Source organism: Triturus cristatus, chromosome 10 (assembly GCF_964204655.1).
Source record: "Triturus cristatus chromosome 10, aTriCri1.1, whole genome shotgun sequence".
NCBI classification, from domain to species: Eukaryota; Metazoa; Chordata; class Amphibia; order Caudata; family Salamandridae; genus Triturus; species Triturus cristatus.
This window is the reverse complement of record NC_140593.1, coordinates 854,589,366-854,610,426: the sequence shown is the minus strand read 5'-3', so window position 1 is coordinate 854,610,426 and position 21,061 is coordinate 854,589,366. Positions and strand designations below refer to the sequence as shown.

At 47.1% G+C, this 21,061-nt stretch overlaps 19 non-coding genes across 19 annotated transcripts; all 19 read left to right on the top strand.

Annotated features, from left to right (window-relative positions):
• The first annotated feature begins 345 nt into the window (after window positions 1-345).
• On the top strand, window positions 346-418 carry TRNAV-AAC (transfer RNA valine (anticodon AAC)). The gene has a single exon. It is a non-coding gene; the product is annotated as a tRNA-Val (tRNA).
• A 288-nt stretch (window positions 419-706) lies between these two features.
• On the top strand, window positions 707-818 carry TRNAL-CAA (transfer RNA leucine (anticodon CAA)). The gene is made up of 2 exons: window positions 707-744; window positions 773-818. It is a non-coding gene; the product is annotated as a tRNA-Leu (tRNA).
• Window positions 819-2,212: 1,394 nt separating this feature from the next.
• On the top strand, window positions 2,213-2,285 carry TRNAV-UAC (transfer RNA valine (anticodon UAC)). Its single transcript has one exon. It is a non-coding gene; the product is annotated as a tRNA-Val (tRNA).
• Window positions 2,286-3,545: 1,260 nt separating this feature from the next.
• Window positions 3,546-3,657, top strand: TRNAL-CAA (transfer RNA leucine (anticodon CAA)). The gene is made up of 2 exons: window positions 3,546-3,583; window positions 3,612-3,657. It is a non-coding gene; the product is annotated as a tRNA-Leu (tRNA).
• Window positions 3,658-5,565: 1,908 nt separating this feature from the next.
• On the top strand, window positions 5,566-5,637 carry TRNAP-AGG (transfer RNA proline (anticodon AGG)). The gene has a single exon. It is a non-coding gene; the product is annotated as a tRNA-Pro (tRNA).
• A 386-nt stretch (window positions 5,638-6,023) lies between these two features.
• Window positions 6,024-6,096, top strand: TRNAV-AAC (transfer RNA valine (anticodon AAC)). The gene has a single exon. It is a non-coding gene; the product is annotated as a tRNA-Val (tRNA).
• Window positions 6,097-6,384: 288 nt separating this feature from the next.
• On the top strand, window positions 6,385-6,496 carry TRNAL-CAA (transfer RNA leucine (anticodon CAA)). The gene is made up of 2 exons: window positions 6,385-6,422; window positions 6,451-6,496. It is a non-coding gene; the product is annotated as a tRNA-Leu (tRNA).
• A 1,907-nt stretch (window positions 6,497-8,403) lies between these two features.
• TRNAP-AGG (transfer RNA proline (anticodon AGG)) lies at window positions 8,404-8,475 on the top strand. Its single transcript has one exon. It is a non-coding gene; the product is annotated as a tRNA-Pro (tRNA).
• A 386-nt stretch (window positions 8,476-8,861) lies between these two features.
• Window positions 8,862-8,934, top strand: TRNAV-AAC (transfer RNA valine (anticodon AAC)). Its single transcript has one exon. It is a non-coding gene; the product is annotated as a tRNA-Val (tRNA).
• A 288-nt stretch (window positions 8,935-9,222) lies between these two features.
• TRNAL-CAA (transfer RNA leucine (anticodon CAA)) lies at window positions 9,223-9,334 on the top strand. Its single transcript has 2 exons — window positions 9,223-9,260; window positions 9,289-9,334. It is a non-coding gene; the product is annotated as a tRNA-Leu (tRNA).
• A 1,908-nt stretch (window positions 9,335-11,242) lies between these two features.
• On the top strand, window positions 11,243-11,314 carry TRNAP-AGG (transfer RNA proline (anticodon AGG)). The gene has a single exon. It is a non-coding gene; the product is annotated as a tRNA-Pro (tRNA).
• Window positions 11,315-11,700: 386 nt separating this feature from the next.
• On the top strand, window positions 11,701-11,773 carry TRNAV-AAC (transfer RNA valine (anticodon AAC)). Its single transcript has one exon. It is a non-coding gene; the product is annotated as a tRNA-Val (tRNA).
• Window positions 11,774-12,060: 287 nt separating this feature from the next.
• On the top strand, window positions 12,061-12,172 carry TRNAL-CAA (transfer RNA leucine (anticodon CAA)). The gene is made up of 2 exons: window positions 12,061-12,098; window positions 12,127-12,172. It is a non-coding gene; the product is annotated as a tRNA-Leu (tRNA).
• A 1,394-nt stretch (window positions 12,173-13,566) lies between these two features.
• TRNAV-UAC (transfer RNA valine (anticodon UAC)) lies at window positions 13,567-13,639 on the top strand. Its single transcript has one exon. It is a non-coding gene; the product is annotated as a tRNA-Val (tRNA).
• Window positions 13,640-14,899: 1,260 nt separating this feature from the next.
• TRNAL-CAA (transfer RNA leucine (anticodon CAA)) lies at window positions 14,900-15,011 on the top strand. Its single transcript has 2 exons — window positions 14,900-14,937; window positions 14,966-15,011. It is a non-coding gene; the product is annotated as a tRNA-Leu (tRNA).
• Window positions 15,012-16,919: 1,908 nt separating this feature from the next.
• On the top strand, window positions 16,920-16,991 carry TRNAP-AGG (transfer RNA proline (anticodon AGG)). Its single transcript has one exon. It is a non-coding gene; the product is annotated as a tRNA-Pro (tRNA).
• A 2,250-nt stretch (window positions 16,992-19,241) lies between these two features.
• Window positions 19,242-19,314, top strand: TRNAV-UAC (transfer RNA valine (anticodon UAC)). Its single transcript has one exon. It is a non-coding gene; the product is annotated as a tRNA-Val (tRNA).
• A 441-nt stretch (window positions 19,315-19,755) lies between these two features.
• TRNAP-AGG (transfer RNA proline (anticodon AGG)) lies at window positions 19,756-19,827 on the top strand. Its single transcript has one exon. It is a non-coding gene; the product is annotated as a tRNA-Pro (tRNA).
• Window positions 19,828-20,574: 747 nt separating this feature from the next.
• Window positions 20,575-20,686, top strand: TRNAL-CAA (transfer RNA leucine (anticodon CAA)). Its single transcript has 2 exons — window positions 20,575-20,612; window positions 20,641-20,686. It is a non-coding gene; the product is annotated as a tRNA-Leu (tRNA).
• Window positions 20,687-21,061: the final 375 nt, after the last annotated feature.

Sequence of the window (21,061 nt, the reverse complement as noted above, 5' to 3'; positions counted from 1 at the left end):
ATGCCTGACTATTTCTCATTACACTCGCCGCATTGTTGCACAAAATATTTTGAACCTCATAAGAAACATGGATCACCATGCTTTTTCTGCCTTCATGCTTAGTCTGTGTGTGTCCCAGGTGATGCTTTCCCAAGCTGTACTTGCTGGCATTTAGGCATCAGATATTTGTCTGTCGATGCCTGCATAAGTCAATTTCTAATACGTCTAATTGCAAGCATGTTGGCTGATATCTCTGCAGTTTTCACACTTGCTCCTCGCTTTCTGAGTGGCTGCTGATACAGCAGAATAGAAGTAGAGAGAATCCTTGAGAGGAACCTTGCTCTAACAGTAAAACACAGCAAGTGAGTTTCTGTAGTGTAGTGGTCATCACGTTCGCCTAACACGCGAAAGGTCCCCGGTTCGAGACCGGGCAGAAACACTGTGCATGAGTTGCTTTTATGTGCACTCTCTAAAACCTTATTATCTCAATGCAAGCTTAAGAAGAGGCGGTCCTTGAACCCAGCGAGCCGTGGGAAACTTCCTTTACTTTTGCAAGACGAAACAAAGTAATCCGCATCCATCAGTGGTCGCTCTTGTGCCTAGCTTTTTTTTTGTCATGCCATGTTGTATTGTGGGGTCTTTACACTTGTGACATTGCTGTGAACGTTGTAAGTGCAAACATTGGCAGGTGCAGTCAGAAGAGTCAGATCTGTGCACACCCAGGGCTGTCAGGATGGCCGAGTGGTCTAAGGCGCCAGACTCAAGAGAGCTTGATCTTCAGTGCAACTGAGACTTCTGGTCTCCTCATGGAGGCGTGGGTTCAAATCCCACTTCTGACAGGTTTCTTTTACACCCTTAAATCGTCCTGTTTTTTGCAGTGCATTCCCCACACACCACAATCTTTGCACGGACCTGTAACATATGACGAGAAATCCACCAACGATCAGGCTGGGCCCTCAATCACAATTCCATGTATTCCTGGAAGGGACACCTCAGGCACACCTTCTGTTAAATTTGCACTCCATCACACAAACTGCCGTGCTGGTTTCTCATTAAGCAGTTGATCCCATCTTTGTTGTGAGGCTCTCCTGCCACCTTTTGGGCGGAGAAGGCACTGTCCCTGCAACAACACAGGCAGACATGTTCAACAGGGCTTCCTGGTTATGTGGGAGGAGCAGATTGTCATTGGTCCCCACTTGCGAATTTTAATTTACATAAGGAAGACAGAGAAGTAGCTGGGAGTAGGCAGTACACACGGACATTGAACTCTATCTTGTGATTTGCAGCCAATTCTAGATTGAGGCAGGAGGAAAGGAGGTGACTTGCCCAAAAATGGCCATCCTGGGAATTCAGCCACCCTGGGGCTCCCAGGTTAGTGTTTCAGTCCTGCGAGCCACTCATATAAATCTCGCCTGATCGAGCCTGATCGAGCGCTGAGTGAGCGTGTTTGAATCCAAGAATCAAATGCCTCTGTCTTAGGAGCAAGAATTGGCAGGCCCTCCCTTGCATCTGGGGTGGAAGTCTATGGGGCAAGTGTCCAGGACTTGCAGAGGAGTACAAGTGCCAGAAAGTGCCTGCAGTTCTCATCAGCGCCTTTTTTCTGCTCTCTGGCAGCTAGGATATCGACTGATCCCTTCCTTGCAAGAGTGAAAAAAACAACACCTTGAGAGAAAACATGACTTTGTGTGGTTCACATAGAGAGAGAGCAGCCAAATAGCCCTGCTTTGTTTCTGAAAGACGCATCAGAAATTGCTTAAAATGCCGACTGGGGAATCAGGCTCGTTGGTCTAGGGGTATGATTCTTGCTTCGGGTGCGAGAGGTCCCGTGTTCAAATCCCGGACGAGCCCATGCTGTGGAATTATTTTTAGGCTGCTTATTATATAGGGCCATTTCTTCTTTTCAATGCTATAAGACGCCGTGTATGGTGAGAAAGTTCCTTTCCCTCTATGCTATTTCCCACTTTTGGCGTATAGAATTTCAGTGCCGGACTTCTTTGCAACTGCTTTTCTGGGGTGGACCATCAGTGTAGGAAAATTAAATGCAAAGTGTTTTTCTAGTGTGGTTTCAGGTATGGTTTTAAAATCGCCTTTTGGAATAAAAGTGGTCCTCGTTCCTTTCTTCCAAAGAAAGAGATCGGGTAAGGAGGGTCCAACTTTGAGCTTCATGGACATTGGCCCTTGGTCTGTGCATTCCAGCCCACTACATGTCAAGAAGATTCCTGCAAGCGTGTCTGTTTCTGTAGTGTAGTGGTTATCACGTTCGCTTTACACGCGAAAGGTCCCTGGTTCGAGACCGGGCAGAAACAGCAGCTTTCTGTTTTTCACACAGTTTGCATTTACTCTCTCAACTTATAGGAAAGCTGAGATAATGGAAGCTGTCTATCCCTCACCAGCGTGACGTACTGTGCTCCAGGGGCATCAGTGACAGCTCAAAAAGAGAAGTGACGATAGTTTGCGCTATTCGTTTGCACGTCCTTGTGTACTGAAGGTTGGGCCTACTTCATGAAAGCAAGGCATGAGAGCAGAAATGGTTTTATTGACCTCACCGAGAGCATACACCTAGAACAAACAAAATGTCTGAAGGATAGAGGCATTTTCATTTCTTGTTCGATGACGGCCATGGAAAAGACAGCAACCATATTGCAGAAGAGAGCAACATGTGCAGTTGTTTGCTTTGGGTGAAGCATTCACTAACTCACTGCCAATAACCCCCGGAGCCGGTGCGAAAGGCGACTCTTGTGTGCCTCGGCTCGTTGGTCTAGGGGTATGATTCTCGCTTAGGGTGCAAGAGGTCCCGGGTTCAAATCCCAGACGAGCCCTTTTTCAGAGGTAAACATACGAATCCTACTCAAAACTCACAATGCCTGACTATTTCTCATTAGACTCGCCGCATTGTTGCACAAAATATTTTGAACCTCATAAGAAACATGGATCACCATGCTTTTTCTGCCTTCATGCTTAGTCTGTGTGTGTCCCAGGTGATGCTTTCCCAAGCTGTACTTGCTGGCATTTAGGCATCAGATATTTGTCTGTCGATGCCTGCATAAGTCAATTTTTAATACGTCTAATTGCAAGCATGTTGGCTAATATCTCTGCAGTTTTCACACTTGCTCCTCGCTTTCTGAGTGGCTGCTGATACAGCAGAATAGAAGTAGAGAGAATCCTTGAGAGGAACCTTGCTCTAACAGTAAAACACAACAAGTGAGTTTCTGTAGTGTAGTGGTCATCACGTTCGCCTAATACGCGAAAGGTCCCCGGTTCGAGACCGGGCAGAAACACTCTGCATGAGCTGCTTTTATGTGCACCCTCTAAAACCTTATTATCTCAATGCAAGCTTAAGAAGAGGCGGTCCTTGAACCCAGCGAGCCGTGGGAAACTTCCTTTACTTTTGCAAGACGAAACAAAGTAATCCGCATCCATCAGTGGTCGCTCTTGTGCCTAGCTTTTTTTTTGTCATGCCATGTTGAATTGTGGGGTCTTTACACTTGTGACATTGCTGTGAACGTTGTAAGTGCAAACATTGGCAGGTGCAGTCAGAAGAGTCAGATCTGTGCACACCCAGGGCTGTCAGGATGGCCGAGTGGTCTAAGGCGCCAGACTCAAGAGAGCTTGATCTTCAGTGCAACTGAGACTTCTGGTCTCCTCATGGAGGCGTGGGTTCAAATCCCACTTCTGACAGGTTTCTTTTACACCCTTAAATCGTCCTGTTTTTTGCAGTGCATTCCCCACACACCACAATCTTTGCACGGACCTGTAACATATGACGAGAAATCCACCAACGATCAGGCTGGGCCCTCAATCACAATTCCATGTATTTCTGGAAGGGATACCTCAGGCACACCTTCCGTTAAATTTGCACTCCATCACACAAACTGCCGTGCTGGTTTCTCATTAAGCAGTTGATCCCATCTTTGTTGTGAGGCTCTCCTGCCACCTTTTGGGCGGAGAAGGCACTGTCCCTGCAACAACACAGGCAGACATGTTCAACAGGGCTTCCTGGTTATGTGGGAGGAGCAGATTGTCATTGGTCCCCCCTTGCGAATTTTAATTTACATAAGGAAGACAGAGAGGTAGCTGGGAGTAGGCAGTACACACAGACATTGAACTCTATCTTGTGATTTGCAGCCAATTCTAGATTGAGGCAGGAGGAAAGGAGGTGACTTGCCCAAAAATGGCCATCCTGGGAATTCAGCCACCCTGGGGCTCCCAGGTTAGTGTTTCAGTCCTGCGAGCCACTCATATAAATCTCGCCTGATCGAGCCTGATCGAGCGCTGAGTGAGCGTGTTTGAATCCAAGAATCAAATGCCTCTGTCTTAGGAGCAAGAATTGGCAGGCCCTCCCTTGCATCTGGGGTGGAAGTCTATGGGGCAAGTGTCCACGACTTGCAGAGGAGTACAAGTGCCAGAAAGTGCCTGCAGTTCTCATCAGCGCCTTTTTTCTGCTCTCTGGCAGCTAGGATATCGACTGATCCCTTCCTTGCAAGAGTGAAAAAAACAACACCTTGAGAGAAAACATGACTTTGTGTGGTTCACATAGAGAGAGAGCAGCCAAATAGCCCTGCTTTGTTTCTGAAAGACGCATCAGAAATTGCTTAAAATGCTGACTAGGGAATCAGGCTCGTTGGTCTAGGGGTATGATTCGCGCTTCGGGTGCGAGAGGTCCCGGGTTCAAATCCCAGACGAGCCCATGCTGTGGAATTATTTTTAGGCTGCTTATTATATAGGGCCATTTCTTCTTTTCAATGCTATAAGACGCCGTGTATGGTGATAAAGTTCCTTTCCCTCTACGCTATTTCCCACTTTTGGCGTATAGAATTTCAGTGCCGGACTTCTTTGCAACTGCTTTTCTGGGGTGGACCATCAGTGTAGGAAAATTAAATGCAAAGTGTTTTTCTAGTGTGGTTTCAGGTATGGTTTTAAAATCGCCTTTTGGAATAAAAGTGGTCCTCGTTCCTTTCTTCCAAAGAAAGAGATCGGGTAAGGAGGGTCCAACTTTGAGCTTCATGGACATTGACCCTTGGTCTGTGCATTCCAGCCCACTACATGCCAAGAAGATTGCTGCAAGCGTGTCTGTTTCTGTAGTGTAGTGGTTATCACGTTCGCTTTACTCGCGAAAGGTCCCTGGTTCGAGACCGTGCAGAAACAGCAGCTTTCTGTTTTTCACACAGTTTGCATTTACTCTCTCAACTTATAGGAAAGCTGAGATAATGGAAGCTGTCTATCCCTCACCAGCGTGACGTACTGTGCTCCAGGGTCATCAGTGACAGCTCAAAAAGAGAAGTGACGATAGATTGCGCTATTCGTTTGCACGTCCTTGTGTACTGAAGGTTGGGCCTACTTCATGAAAGCAAGGCATGAGAGCAGAAATGGTTTTATTGACCTCACCGAGAGCATACACCTAGAACAAACAAAATGTCTGAAGGATAGAGGCATTTTCATTTCTTGTTCGATGACGGCCATGGAAAAGACAGCAACCATATTGCAGAAGAGAGCAACATGTGCAGTTGCTTGCTTTGGGTGAAGCATTCACTAACTCGCTGCCAATAACCCCCTGAGCCGGTGCGAAAGGCGACTCTTGTGTGCCTCGGCTCGTTGGTCTAGGGGTATGATTCTCGCTTAGGGTGCGAGAGGTCCCGGGTTCAAATCCCGGACGAGCCCTTTTTCAGAGGTAAACATACGAATCCTACTCAAAACTCACAATGCCTGACTATTTCTCATTACACTCGCCGCATTGTTGCACAAAATATTTTGAACCTCATAAGAAACATGGATCACCATGCTTTTTCTGCCTTCATGCTTAGTCTGTGTGTGTCCCAGGTGATGCTTTCCCAAGCTGTACTTGCTGGCATTTAGGCATCAGATATTTGTCTGTCGATGCCTGCATAAGTCAATTTCTAATACGTCTAATTGCAAGCATGTTGGCTGATATCTCTGCAGTTTTCACACTTGCTCCTCGCTTTCTGAGTGGCTGCTGATACAGCAGAATAGAAGTAGAGAGAATCCTTGAGAGGAACCTTGCTCTAACAGTAAAACACAGCAAGTGAGTTTCTGTAGTGTAGTGGTCATCACGTTCGCCTAACACGCGAAAGGTCCCCGGTTCGAGACCGGGCAGAAACACTGTGCATGAGCTGCTTTTATGTGCACTCTCTAAAACCTTATTATCTCAATGCAAGCTTAAGAAGAGGCGGTCCTTGAACCCAGCGAGCCGTGGGAAACTTCCTTTACTTTTGCAAGACGAAACAAAGTAATCCGCATCCATCAGTGGTCGCTCTTGTGCCTAGCTTTTTTTTTGTCATGCCATGTTGTATTGTGGGGTCTTTACACTTGTGACATTGCTGTGAACGTTGTAAGTGCAAACATTGGCAGGTGCAGTCAGAAGAGTCAGATCTGTGCACACCCAGGGCTGTCAGGATGGCCGAGTGGTCTAAGGCGCCAGACTCAAGAGAGCTTGATCTTCAGTGCAACTGAGACTTCTGGTCTCCTCATGGAGGCGTGGGTTCAAATCCCACTTCTGACAGGTTTCTTTTACACCCTTAAATCGTCCTGTTTTTTGCAGTGCATTCCCCACACACCACAATCTTTGCACGGACCTGTAACATATGACGAGAAATCCACCAACGATCAGGCTGGGCCCTCAATCACAATTCCATGTATTCCTGGAAGGGACACCTCAGGCACACCTTCTGTTAAATTTGCACTCCATCACACAAACTGCCGTGCTGGTTTCTCATTAAGCAGTTGATCCCATCTTTGTTGTGAGGCTCTCCTGCCACCTTTTGGGCGGAGAAGGCACTGTCCCTGCAACAACACAGGCAGACATGTTCAACAGGGCTTCCTGGTTATGTGGGAGGAGCAGATTGTCATTGGTCCCCACTTGCGAATTTTAATTTACATAAGGAAGACAGAGAAGTAGCTGGGAGTAGGCAGTACACACGGACATTGAACTCTATCTTGTGATTTGCAGCCAATTCTAGATTGAGGCAGGAGGAAAGGAGGTGACTTGCCCAAAAATGGCCATCCTGGGAATTCAGCCACCCTGGGGCTCCCAGGTTAGTGTTTCAGTCCTGCGAGCCACTCATATAAATCTCGCCTGATCGAGCCTGATCGAGCGCTGAGTGAGCGTGTTTGAATCCAAGAATCAAATGCCTCTGTCTTAGGAGCAAGAATTGGCAGGCCCTCCCTTGCATCTGGGGTGGAAGTCTATGGGGCAAGTGTCCAGGACTTGCAGAGGAGTACAAGTGCCAGAAAGTGCCTGCAGTTCTCATCAGCGCCTTTTTTCTGCTCTCTGGCAGCTAGGATATCGACTGATCCCTTCCTTGCAAGAGTGAAAAAAACAACACCTTGAGAGAAAACATGACTTTGTGTGGTTCACATAGAGAGAGAGCAGCCAAATAGCCCTGCTTTGTTTCTGAAAGACGCATCAGAAATTGCTTAAAATGCTGACTGGGGAATCAGGCTCGTTGGTCTAGGGGTATGATTCGCGCTTCGGGTGCGAGAGGTCCCGGGTTCAAATCCCGGACGAGCCCATGCTGTGGAATATTTTTAGGCTGCTTATTATATAGGGCCATTTCTTCTTTTCAATGCTATAAGACGCCGTGTATGGTGATAAAGTTCCTTTCCCTCTACGCTATTTCCCACTTTTGGCGTATAGAATTTCAGTGCCGGACTTCTTTGCAACTGCTTTTCTGGGGTGGACCATCAGTGTAGGAAAATTAAATGCAAAGTGTTTTTCTAGTGTGGTTTCAGGTATGGTTTTAAAATCGCCTTTTGGAATAAAAGTGGTCCTCGTTCCTTTCTTCCAAAGAAAGAGATCGGGTAAGGAGGGTCCAACTTTGAGCTTCATTGACATTGACCCTTGGTCTGTGCATTCCAGCCCACTACATGCCAAGAAGATTGCTGCAAGCGTGTCTGTTTCTGTTGTGTAGTGGTTATCACGTTCGCTTTACTCGCGAAAGGTCCCTGGTTTGAGACCGGGCAGAAACAGCAGCTTTCTGTTTTTCACACAGTTTGCATTTACTCTCTCAACTTATAGGAAAGCTGAGATAATGGAAGCTGTCTATCCCTCACCAGCGTGACGTACTGTGCTCCAGGGTCATCAGTGACAGCTCAAAAAGAGAAGTGACGATAGATTGCGCTATTCGTTTGCACGTCCTTGTGTACTGAAGGTTGGGCCTACTTCATGAAAGCAAGGCATGAGAGCAGAAATGGTTTTATTGACCTCACCGAGAGCATACACCTAGAACAAACAAAATGTCTGAAGGATAGAGGCATTTTCATTTCTTGTTCGATGACGGCCATGGAAAAGACAGCAACCATATTGCAGAAGAGAGCAACATGTGCAGTTGCTTGCTTTGGGTGAAGCATTCACTAACTCGCTGCCAATAACCCCCTGAGCCGGTGCGAAAGGCGACTCTTGTGTGCCTCGGCTCGTTGGTCTAGGGGTATGATTCTCGCTTAGGGTGCGAGAGGTCCCGGGTTCAAATCCCGGACGAGCCCTTTTTCAGAGGTAAACATACGAATCCTACTCAAAACTCACAATGCCTGACTATTTCTCATTACACTCGCCGCATTGTTGCACAAAATATTTTGAACCTCATAAGAAACATGGATCACCATGCTTTTTCTGCCTTCATGCTTAGTCTGTGTGTGTCCCAGGTGATGCTTTCCCAAGCTGTACTTGCTGGCATTTAGGCATCAGATATTTGTCTGTCGATGCCTGCATAAGTCAATTTCTAATACGTCTAATTGCAAGCATGTTGGCTGATATCTCTGCAGTTTTCACACTTGCTCCTCGCTTTCTGAGTGGCTGCTGATACAGCAGAATAGAAGTAGAGAGAATCCTTGAGAGGAACCTTGCTCTAACAGTAAAACACAGCAAGTGAGTTTCTGTAGTGTAGTGGTCATCACGTTCGCCTAACACGCGAAAGGTCCCCGGTTCGAGACCGGGCAGAAACACTGTGCATGAGCTGCTTTTATGTGCACTCTCTAAAACCTTATTATCTCAATGCAAGGTTAAGAAGAGGCGGTCCTTGAACCCAGCGAGCCGTGGGAAACTTCCTTTACTTTTGCAAGACGAAACAAAGTAATCCGCAACCATCAGTGGTCGCTCTTGTGCCTAGCTTTTTTTTTGTCATGCCATGTTGTATTGTGGGGTCTTTACACTTGTGACATTGCTGTGAACGTTGTAAGTGCAAACATTGGCAGGTGCAGTCAGAAGAGTCAGATCTGTGCACACCCAGGGCTGTCAGGATGGCCGAGTGGTCTAAGGCGCCAGACTCAAGAGAGCTTGATCTTCAGTGCAACTGAGACTTCTGGTCTCCTCATGGAGGCGTGGGTTCAAATCCCACTTCTGACAGGTTTCTTTTACACCCTTAAATCGTCCTGTTTTTTGCAGTGCATTCCCCACACACCACAATCTTTGCACGGACCTGTAACATATGACGAGAAATCCACCAACGATCAGGCTGGGCCCTCAATCACAATTCCATGTATTCCTGGAAGGGACACCTCAGGCACACCTTCTGTTAAATTTGCACTCCATCACACAAACTGCCGTGCTGGTTTCTCATTAAGCAGTTGATCCCATCTTTGTTGTGAGGCTCTCCTGCCACCTTTTGGGCGGAGAAGGCACTGTCCCTGCAACAACACAGGCAGACATGTTCAACAGGGCTTCCTGGTTATGTGGGAGGAGCAGATTGTCATTGGTCCCCACTTGCGAATTTTAATTTACATAAGGAAGACAGAGAAGTAGCTGGGAGTAGGCAGTACACACGGACATTGAACTCTATCTTGTGATTTGCAGCCAATTCTAGATTGAGGCAGGAGGAAAGGAGGTGACTTGCCCAAAAATGGCCATCCTGGGAATTCAGCCACCCTGGGGCTCCCAGGTTAGTGTTTCAGTCCTGCGAGCCACTCATATAAATCTCGCCTGATCGAGCCTGATCGAGCGCTGAGTGAGCGTGTTTGAATCCAAGAATCAAATGCCTCTGTCTTAGGAGCAAGAATTGGCAGGCCCTCCCTTGCATCTGGGGTGGAAGTCTATGGGGCAAGTGTCCAGGACTTGCAGAGGAGTACAAGTGCCAGAAAGTGCCTGCAGTTCTCATCAGCGCCTTTTTTCTGCTCTCTGGCAGCTAGGATATCGACTGATCCCTTCCTTGCAAGAGTGAAAAAAACAACACCTTGAGAGAAAACATGACTTTGTGTGGTTCACATAGAGAGAGAGCAGCCAAATAGCCCTGCTTTGTTTCTGAAAGACGCATCAGAAATTGCTTAAAATGCTGACTGGGGAATCAGGCTCGTTGGTCTAGGGGTATGATTCGCGCTTCGGGTGCGAGAGGTCCCGGGTTCAAATCCCGGACGAGCCCATGCTGTGGAATTATTTTTAGGCTGCTTATTATATAGGGCCATTTCTTCTTTTCAATGCTATAAGACGCCGTGTATGGTGATAAAGTTCCTTTCCCTCTACGCTATTTCCCACTTTTGGCGTATAGAATTTCAGTGCCGGACTTCTTTGCAACTGCTTTTCTGGGGTGGACCATCAGTGTAGGAAAATTAAATGCAAAGTGTTTTTCTAGTGTGGTTTCAGGTATGGTTTTAAAATCGCCTTTTGGAATAAAAGTGGTCCTCGTTCCTTTCTTCCAAAGAAAGAGATCGGGTAAGGAGGGTCCAACTTTGAGCTTCATTGACATTGACCCTTGGTCTGTGCATTCCAGCCCACTACATGCCAAGAAGATTGCTGCAAGCGTGTCTGTTTCTGTAGTGTAGTGGTTATCACGTTGGCTTTACTCGCGAAAGGTCCCTGGTTCGAGACCGGGCAGAAACAGCAGCTTTCTGTTTTTCACACAGTTTGCATTTACTCTCTCAACTTATAGGAAAGCTGAGATAATGGAAGCTGTCTATCCCTCACCAGCGTGACGTACTGTGCTCCAGGGTCATCAGTGACAGCTCAAAAAGAGAAGTGACGATAGATTGCGCTATTCGTTTGCACGTCCTTGTGTACTGAAGGTTGGGCCTACTTCATGAAAGCAAGGCATGAGAGCAGAAATGGTTTTATTGACCTCACCGAGAGCATACACCTAGAACAAACAAAATGTCTGAAGGATAGAGGCATTTTCATTTCTTGTTCGATGACGGCCATGGAAAAGACAGCAACCATATTGCAGAAGAGAGCAACATGTGCAGTTGCTTGCTTTGGGTGAAGCATTCACTAACTCGCTGCCAATAACCCCCTGAGCCGGTGCGAAAGGCGACTCTTATGTGCCTCGGCTCGTTGGTCTAGGGGTATGATTCTCGCTTAGGGTGCGAGAGGTCCCGGGTTCAAATCCCGGACGAGCCCTTTTTCAGAGGTAAACATACGAATCCTACTCAAAACTCACAATGCCTGACTATTTCTCATTACACTCGCCGCATTGTTGCACAAAATATTTTGAACCTCATAAGAAACATGGATCACCATGCTTTTTCTGCCTTCATGCTTAGTCTGTGTGTGTCCCAGGTGATGCTTTCCCAAGCTGTACTTGCTGGCATTTAGGCATCAGATATTTGTCTGTCGATGCCTGCATAAGTCAATTTTTAATACGTCTAATTGCAAGCATGTTGGCTGATATCTCTGCAGTTTTCACACTTGCTCCTCGCTTTCTGAGTGGCTGCTGATACAGCAGAATAGAAGTAGAGAGAATCCTTGAGAGGAACCTTGCTCTAACAGTAAAACACAGCAAGTGAGTTTCTGTAGTGTAGTGGTCATCACGTTCGCCTAACACGCGAAAGGTCCCCGGTTCGAGACCGGGCAGAAACACTGTGCATGAGCTGCTTTTATGTGCACTCTCTAAAACCTTATTATCTCAATGCAAGCTTAAGAAGAGGCGGTCCTTGAACCCAGCGAGCCGTGGGAAACTTCCTTTACTTTTGCAAGACGAAACAAAGTAATCCGCATCCATCAGTGGTCGCTCTTGTGCCTAGCTTTTTTTTTGTAATGCATGTTGTATTGTGGGGTCTTTACACTTGTGACATTGCTGTGAACGTTGTAAGTGCAAACATTGGCAGGTGCAGTCAGAAGAGTCAGATCTGTGCACACCCAGGGCTGTCAGGATGGCCGAGTGGTCTAAGGCGCCAGACTCAAGAGAGCTTGATCTTCAGTGCAACTGAGACTTCTGGTCTCCTCATGGAGGCGTGGGTTCAAATCCCACTTCTGACAGGTTTCTTTTACACCCTTAAATCGTCCTGTTTTTTGCAGTGCATTCCCCACACACCACAATCTTTGCACGGACCTGTAACATATGACGAGAAATCCACCAACGATCAGGCTGGGCCCTCAATCACAATTCCATGTATTCCTGGAAGGGACACCTCAGGCACACCTTCTGTTAAATTTGCACTCCATCACACAAACTGCCGTGCTGGTTTCTCATTAAGCAGTTGATCCCATCTTTGTTGTGAGGCTCTCCTGCCACCTTTTGGGCGGAGAAGGCACTGTCCCTGCAACAACACAGGCAGACATGTTCAACAGGGCTTCCTGGTTATGTGGGAGGAGCAGATTGTCATTGGTCCCCACTTGCGAATTTTAATTTACATAAGGAAGACAGAGAAGTAGCTGGGAGTAGGCAGTACACACGGACATTGAACTCTATCTTGTGATTTGCAGCCAATTCTAGATTGAGGCAGGAGGAAAGGAGGTGACTTGCCCAAAAATGGCCATCCTGGGAATTCAGCCACCCTGGGGCTCCCAGGTTAGTGTTTCAGTCCTGCGAGCCACTCATATAAATCTCGCCTGATCGAGCCTGATCGAGCGCTGAGTGAGCGTGTTTGAATCCAAGAATCAAATGCCTCTGTCTTAGGAGCAAGAATTGGCAGGCCCTCCCTTGCATCTGGGGTGGAAGTCTATGGGGCAAGTGTCCAGGACTTGCAGAGGAGTACAAGTGCCAGAAAGTGCCTGCAGTTCTCATCAGCGCCTTTTTTCTGCTCTCTGGCAGCTAGGATATCGACTGATCCCTTCCTTGCAAGAGTGAAAAAAACAACACCTTGAGAGAAAACATGACTTTGTGTGGTTCACATAGAGAGAGAGCAGCCAAATAGCCCTGCTTTGTTTCTGAAAGACGCATCAGAAATTGCTTAAAATGCCGACTGGGGAATCAGGCTCGTTGGTCTAGGGGTATGATTCTTGCTTCGGGTGCGAGAGGTCCCGTGTTCAAATCCCGGACGAGCCCATGCTGTGGAATTATTTTTAGGCTGCTTATTATATAGGGCCATTTCTTCTTTTCAATGCTATAAGACGCCGTGTATGGTGAGAAAGTTCCTTTCCCTCTATGCTATTTCCCACTTTTGGCGTAGAGAATTTCAGTGCCGGACTTCTTTGCAACTGCTTTTCTGGGGTGGACCATCAGTGTAGGAAAATTAAATGCAAAGTGTTTTTCTAGTGTGGTTTCAGGTATGGTTTTAAAATCGCCTTTTGGAATAAAAGTGGTCCTCGTTCCTTTCTTCCAAAGAAAGAGATCGGGTAAGGAGGGTCCAACTTTGAGCTTCATGGACATTGGCCCTTGGTCTGTGCATTCCAGCCCACTACATGTCAAGAAGATTCCTGCAAGCGTGTCTGTTTCTGTAGTGTAGTGGTTATCACGTTCGCTTTACACGCGAAAGGTCCCTGGTTCGAGACCGGGCAGAAACAGCAGCTTTCTGTTTTTCACACAGTTTGCATTTACTCTCTCAACTTATAGGAAAGCTGAGATAATGGAAGATGGCTATCCCTCACCAGCGTGACGTACTGTGCTCCAGGGGCATCAGTGACAGCTCAAAAAGAGAAGTGACGATAGTTTGCGCTATTCGTTTGCACGTCCTTGTGTACTGAAGGTTGGGCCTACTTCATGAAAGCAAGGCATGAGAGCAGAAATGGTTTTATTGACCTCACCGAGAGCATACACCTAGAACAAACAAAATGTCTGAAGGATAGAGGCATTTTCATTTCTTGTTCGATGACGGCCATGGAAAAGACAGCAACCATATTGCAGAAGAGAGCAACATGTGCAGTTGCTTGCTTTGGGTGAAGCATTCACTAACTCACTGCCAATAACCCCCGGAGCCGGTGAGAAAGGCGACTCTTGTGTGCCTCGGCTCGTTGGTCTAGGGGTATGATTCTCGCTTAGGGTGCAAGAGGTCCCGGGTTCAAATCCCGGACGAGCCCTTTTTCAGAGGTAAACATACGAATCCTACTCAAAACTCACAATGCCTGACTATTTCTCATTAGACTCGCCGCATTGTTGCACAAAATATTTTGAACCTCATAAGAAACATGGATCACCATGCTTTTTCTGCCTTCATGCTTAGTCTGTGTGTGTCCCAGGAGATGCTTTCCCAAGCTGTACTTGCTGGCATTTAGGCATCAGATATTTGTCTGTCGATGCCTGCATAAGTCAATTTTTAATACGTCTAATTGCAAGCATGTTGGCTAATATCTCTGCAGTTTTCACACTTGCTCCTCGCTTTCTGAGTGGCTGCTGATACAGCAGAATAGAAGTAGAGAGAATCCTTGAGAGGAACCTTGCTCTAACAGTAAAACACAAAAAGTGAGTTTCTGTAGTGTAGTGGTCATCACGTTCGCCTAATACGCGAAAGGTCCCCGGTTCGAGACCGGGCAGAAACACTGTGCATGAGCTGCTTTTATGTGCACCCTCTAAAACCTTATTATCTCAATGCAAGCTTAAGAAGAGGCGGTCCTTGAACCCAGCGAGCCGTGGGAAACTTCCTTTACTTTTGCAAGACGAAACAAAGTAATCCGCATCCATCAGTGGTCGCTCTTGTGCCTAGCTTTTTTTTTGTCATGCCATGTTGAATTGTGGGGTCTTTACACTTGTGACATTGCTGTGAACGTTGTAAGTGCAACCATTGGCAGGTGCAGTCAGAAGAGTCAGATCTGTGCACACCCAGGGCTGTCAGGATGGCCGAGTGGTCTAAGGCGCCAGACTCAAGAGAGCTTGATCTTCAGTGCAACTGAGACTTCTGGTCTCCTCATGGAGGCGTGGGTTCAAATCCCACTTCTGACAGGTTTCTTTTACACCCTTAAATCGTCCTGTTTTTTGCAGTGCATTCCCCACACACCACAATCTTTGCACGGACCTGTAACATATGACGAGAAATCCACCAGCGATCAGGCTGGGCCCTCAATCACAATTCCATGTATTTCTGGAAGGGATACCTCAGGCACACCTTCCGTTAAATTTGCACTCCATCACACAAACTGCCGTGCTGGTTTCTCATTAAGCAGTTGATCCCATCTTTGTTGTGAGGCTCTCCTGCCACCTTTTGGGCGGAGAAGGCACTGTCCCTGCAACAACACAGGCAGACATGTTCAACAGGGCTTCCTGGTTATGTGGGAGGAGCAGATTGTCATTGGTCCCCCCTTGCGAATTTTAATTTACATAAGGAAGACAGAGAGGTAGCTGGGAGTAGGCAGTACACACAGACATTGAACTCTATCTTGTGATTTGCAGCCAATTCTAGATTGAGGCAGGAGGAAAGGAGGTGACTTGCCCAAAAATGGCCATCCTGGGAATTCAGCCACCCTGGGGCTCCCAGGTTAGTGTTTCAGTCCTGCGAGCCACTCATATAAATCTCGCCTGATCTCGCCTGATCGAGCGCTGAGTGAGCGTGTTTGAATCCAAGAATCAAATGCCTCTGTCTTAGGAGCAAGAATTGGCAGGCCCTCCCTTGCATCTGGGGTGGAAGTCTATGGGGCAAGTGTCCACGACTTGCAGAGGAGTACAAGTGCCAGAGGGTGCCTGCAGTTCTCATCAGCGCCTTTTTTCTGCTCTCTGGCAGCTAGGATATCGACTGATCCCTTCCTTGCAAGAGTGAAAAAAACAACACCTTGAGAGAAAACATGACTTTGTGTGGTTCACATAGAGAGAGAGCAGCCAAATAGCCCTGCTTTGTTTCTGAAAGACGCATCAGAAATTGCTTAAAATGCTGACTGGGGAATCAGGCTCGTTGGTCTAGGGGTATGATTCGCGCTTCGGGTGCGAGAGGTCCCGGGTTCAAATCCCGGACGAGCCCATGCTGTGGAATTATTTTTAGGCTGCTTATTATATAGGGCCATTTCTTCTTTTCAATGCTATAAGACGCCGTGTATGGTGATAAAGTTCCTTTCCCTCTACGCTATTTCCCACTTTTGGCGTATAGAATTTCAGTGCCGGACTTCTTTGCAACTGCTTTTCTGGGGTGGACCATCAGTGTAGGAAAATTAAATGCAAAGTGTTTTTCTAGTGTGGTTTCAGGTATGGTTTTAAAATCGCCTTTTGGAATAAAAGTGGTCCTCGTTCCTTTCTTCCAAAGAAAGAGATCGGGTAAGGAGGGTCCAACTTTGAGCTTCATTGACATTGACCCTTGGTCTGTGCATTCCAGCCCACTACATGCCAAGAAGATTGCTGCAAGCGTGTCTGTTTCTGTAGTGTAGTGGTTATCACGTTCGCTTTACTCGCGAAAGGTCCCTGGTTCGAGACCGTGCAGAAACAGCAGCTTTCTGTTTTTCACACAGTTTGCATTTACTCTCTCAACTTATAGGAAAGCTGAGATAATGGAAGCTGTCTATCCCTCACCAGCATGACGTACTGTGCTCCAGGGTCATCAGTGACAGCTCAAAAAGAGAAGTGACGATAGATTGCGCTATTCGTTTGCACGTCCTTGTGTACTGAAGGTTGGGCCTACTTCATGAAAGCAAGGCATGAGAGCAGAAATGGTTTTATTGACCTCACCGAGAGCATACACCTAGAACAAACAAAATGTCTGAAGGATAGAGGCATTTTCATTTCTTGTTAGATGACGGCCATGGAAAAGACAGCAACCATATTGCAGGAGAGAGCAACATGTGCAGTTGCTTGCTTTGGGTGAAGCATTCACTAACTCGCTGCCAATAACCCCCGGAGCCGGTGCGAAAGGCGACTCTTGTGTGCCTCGGCTCGTTGGTCTAGGGGTATGATTCTCGCTTAGGGTGCGAGAGGTCCTGGGTTCAAATCCCGGACGAGCCCTTTTTCAGAGGTAAACATACGAATCCTACTCAAAACTCACAATGCCTGACTATTTCTCATTACACTCGCCGCATTGTTGCACAAAATATTTTGAACCTCATAAGAAACATGGATCACCATGCTTTTTCTGCCTTCATGCTTAGTCTGTGTGTGTCCCAGGTGATGCTTTCCCAAGCTGTACTTGCTGGCATTTAGGCATCAGATATTTGTCTGTCGATGCCTGCATAAGTCAATTTTTAATACGTCTAATTGCAAGCATGTTGGCTGATATCTCTGCAGTTTTCACACTTGCTCCTCGCTTTCTGAGTGGCTGCTGATACAGCAGAATAGAAGTAGAGAGAATCCTTGAGAGGAACCTTGCTCTAACAGCAAAACACAGCAAGTGAGTTTCTGTACTGTAGTGGTCATCACGTTCGCCTAACACGCGAAAGGTCCCCGGTTCGAGACCGGGCAGAAACACTGTGCATGAGCTGCTTTTATGTGCACTCTCTAAAACCTTATCTCAATGCAAGCTTAAGAAGAGGCGGTCCTTGAACCCAGCGAGCCGTGGGAAACTTCCTTTACTTTTGCAAGACGAAACAAAGTAATCCGCATCCATCAGTGGTCGCTCTTGTGCCTAGCTTTTTTTTTGTCATGCCATGTTGTATTGTGGGGTCTTTACACTTGTGACATTGCTGTGAACGTTGTAAGTGCAAACATTGGCAGGTGCAGTCAGAAGAGTCAGATCTGTGCACACCCAGGGCTGTCAGGATGGCCGAGTGGTCTAAGGCGCCAGACTCTAGAGAGCTTGATCTTCAGTGCAACTGAGACTTCTGGTCTCCTCATGGAGGTGTGGGTTCAAATCCCACTTCTGACAGGTTTCTTTTACACCCTTAAATCGTCCTGTTTTTTGCAGTGCATTCCCCACACACCACAATCTTTGCACGGACCTGTAACATATGACGAGAAATCCACCAACGATCAGGCTGGGCCCTCAATCACAATTCCATGTATTCCTGGAAGGGACACCTCAGGCACACCTTCTGTTAAATTTGCACTCCATCACACAAACTGCCGTGCTGGTTTCTCATTAAGCAGTTGATCCCATCTTTGTTGTGAGGCTCTCCTGCCACCTTTTGGGCGGAGAAGGCACTGTCCCTGCAACAACACAGGCAGACATGTTCAACAGGGCTTCCTGGTTATGTGGGAGGAGCAGATTGTCATTGGTCCCCACTTGCGAATTTTAATTTACATAAGGAAGACAGAGAGGTAGCTGGGAGTAGGCAGTACACACGGACATTAAACTCTATCTTGTGATTTGCAGCCAATTCTAGATTGAGGCAGGAGGAAAGGAGGTGACTTGCCCAAAAATGGCCATCCTGGGAATTCAGCCACCCTGGGGCTCCCAGGTTAGTGTTTCAGTCCTGCGAGCCACTCATATAAATCTCGCCTGATCGAGCCTGATCGAGCGCTGAGTGAGCGTGTTTGAATCCAAGAATCAAATGCCTCAGTCTTAGGAGCAAGAATTGGCAGGCCCTCCCTTGCATCTGGGGTGGAAGTCTATGGGGCAAGTGTCCAGGACTTGCAGAGGAGTACAAGTGCCAGAAAGTGCCTGCAGTTCTCATCAGCGCCTTTTTTCTGCTCTCTGGCAGCTAGGATATCGACTGATCCCTTCCTTGCAAGAGTGAAAAAAACAACACCTTGAGAGAAAACATGACTTTGTGTGGTTCACATAGAGAGAGAGCAGCCAAATAGCCCTGCTTTGTTTCTGAAAGACGCATCAGAAATTGCTTAAAATGCCGACTGGGGAATCAGGCTCGTTGGTCTAGGGGTATGATTCTCGCTTCGGGTGCGAGAGGTCCCGTGTTCAAATCCCGGACGAGCCCATGCTATGGAATTATTTTTAGGCTGCTTATTATATAGGGCCATTTCTTCTTTTCAATGCTATAAGACGCCGTGTATGGTGAGAAAGTTCCTTTCCCTCTATGCTATTTCCCACTTTTGGCGTATAGAATTTCAGTGCCGGACTTCTTTGCAACTGCTTTTCTGGGGTGGACCATCAGTGTAGGAAAATTAAATGCAAAGTGTTTTTCTAGTGTGGTTTCAGGTATGATTTTAAAATCGCCTTTTGGAATAAAAGTGGTCCTCGTTCCTTTCTTCCAAAGAAAGAGATCGGGTAAGGAGGGTCCAACTTTGAGCTTCATGGACATTGGCCCTTGGTCTGTGCATTCCAGCCCACTACATGTCAAGAAGATTCCTGCAAACGTGTCTGTTTCTGTAGTGTAGTGGTTATCACGTTCGCTTTACACGCGAAAGGTCCCTGGTTCGAGACCGGGCAGAAACAGCAGCTTTCTGTTTTTCACACAGTTTGCATTTACTCTCTCAACTTATAGGAAAGCTGAGATAATGGAAGCTGTCTATCCCTCACCAGCGTGACGTACTGTGCTCCAGGGGCATCAGTGACAGCTCAAAAAGAGAAGTGACGATAGTTTGCGCTATTCGTTTGCACGTCCTTGTGTACTGAAGGTTGGGCCTACTTCATGAAAGCAAGGCATGAGAGCAGAAATGGTTTTATTGACCTCACCGAGAGCATACACCTAGAACAAACAAAATGTCTGAAGGATAGAGGCATTTTCATTTCTTGTTCGATGACGGCCATGGAAAAGACAGCAACCATATTGCAGAAGAGAGCAACATGTACAGTTGCTTGCTTTGGGTGAAGCATTCACTAACTCGCTGCCAATAACCCCTGGAGCCGGTGCGAAAGGCAACTCTTGTGTGCCTCGGCTCGTTGGTCTAGGGGTATGATTCTCGCTTAGGGTGCGAGAGGTCCCGGGTTCAAATCCCGGACGAGCCCTTTTTCAGAGGTAAACATACGAATCCTACTCAAAACTCACAATGCCTGACTATTTCTCATTACACTCGCCGCATTGTTGCACAAAATATTTTGAACCTCATAAGAAACATGGATCACCATGCTTTTTCTGCCTTCATGCTTAGTCTGTGTGTGTCCCAGGTGATGCTTTCCCAAGCTGTACTTGCTGGCATTTAGGCATCAGATATTTGTCTGTCGATGCCTGCATAAGTCAATTTTTAATACGTCTAATTGCAAGCATGTTGGCTGATATCTCTGCAGTTTTCACACTTGCTCCTCGCTTTCTGAGTGGCTGCTGATACAGCAGAATAGAAGTAGAGAGAATCCTTGAGAGGAACCTTGCTCTAACAGTAAAACACAACAAGTGAGTTTCTGTAGTGTAGTGGTCATCACGTTCGCCTAATACGCGAAAGGTCCCCGGTTCGAGACCGGGCAGAAACACTGTGCATGAGCTGCTTTTATGTGCACCCTCTAAAACCTTATTATCTCAATGCAAGCTTAAGAAGAGGCGGTCCTTGAACCCAGCGAGCCGTGGGAAACTTCCTTTACTTTTGCAAGACGAAACAAAGTAATCCGCATCCATCAGTGGTCGCTCTTGTGCCTAGCTTTTTTTTTGTCATGCCATGTTGAATTGTGGGGTCTTTACACTTGTGACATTGCTGTGAACGTTGTAAGTGCAACCATTGGCAGGTGCAGTCAGAAGAGTCAGATCTGTGCACACCCAGGGCTGTCAGGATGGCCGAGTGGTCTAAGGCGCCAGACTCAAGAGAGCTTGATCTTCAGTGCAACTGAGACTTCTGGTCTCCTCATGGAGGCGTGGGTTCAAATCCCACTTCTGACAGGTTTCTTTTACACCCTTAAATCGTCCTGTTTTTTGCAGTGCATTCCCCACACACCACAATCTTTGCACGGACCTGTAACATATGACGAGAAATCCACCAGCGATCAGGCTGGGCCCTCAATCACAATTCCATGTATTTCTGGAAGGGATACCTCAGGCACACCTTCCGTTAAATTTGCACTCCATCACACAAACTGCCGTGCTGGTTTCTCATTAAGCAGTTGATCCCATCTTTGTTGTGAGGCTCTCCTGCCACCTTTTGGGCGGAGAAGGCACTGTCCCTGCAACAACACAGGCAGACATGTTCAACAGGGCTTCCTGGTTATGTGGGAGGAGCAGATTGTCATTGGTCCCCCCTTGCGAATTTTAATTTAC